Source organism: Mandrillus leucophaeus, unplaced genomic scaffold, assembly GCF_000951045.1.
Source record: "Mandrillus leucophaeus isolate KB7577 unplaced genomic scaffold, Mleu.le_1.0 Scaffold79, whole genome shotgun sequence".
Classification (NCBI taxonomy): domain Eukaryota; kingdom Metazoa; phylum Chordata; class Mammalia; order Primates; family Cercopithecidae; genus Mandrillus; species Mandrillus leucophaeus.
In genome coordinates, this window is record NW_012108585.1 from 342588 (window position 1) to 343239 (window position 652).

The following is a 652-nucleotide window of genomic DNA, read 5'->3' on the forward strand; positions in this document are numbered from 1 at the left end:
CAAGCAATTCTCCTGCCTCAGCCTCCCGAGTAGCTGGGATTACAGGCATGTGCCACCACGCCCAGCTAATTTTTGTATTTTTAATAGAGACAGGGCTCATGCCTGTAATCCGAGCACTTTGGGAGGCGGAGGCAGGTGAATCACAAGGTCAGGAGTTGGAGACCAGCCTGGACAAAAATCAGCTTTTATAGAATGGATTGGAGGGAAGAACACCCAGTTAGAAGCCTATTGTAATAGTCCAAGTGAAAGGTAATAAGACACATAGTGGAAATAAATAGGAGGATATATATGAAGACAGGCTCACCATGACTTGATTTTTTAAAAAATTGCAGGGGCTGAAAGAAAGGAAATAGACAAAGATACTGAGCCAAGATGTTTGGGAAGATTTTAATGTAATTAACAGAGAAAATCACAAGGGGAAAAAAGCAGGTTTGGGAGTACAGGCATATCTTGGAGATATTGCAGGTTCAGTTCCAGATCACCATAATAAAGTGAATATCACCATAAAGCAAATTGTTCGAAATTTTTGGTTTCCCAGTGCATTAAAAAAGCTATGTGTTTACACTATACTGTAGTCTAGTGCATTATTTCTAGTTTGCATTATTTCTTTTAAAAATGTACATGCCTTAGTTTAAAATACTTCTTTTTTTTT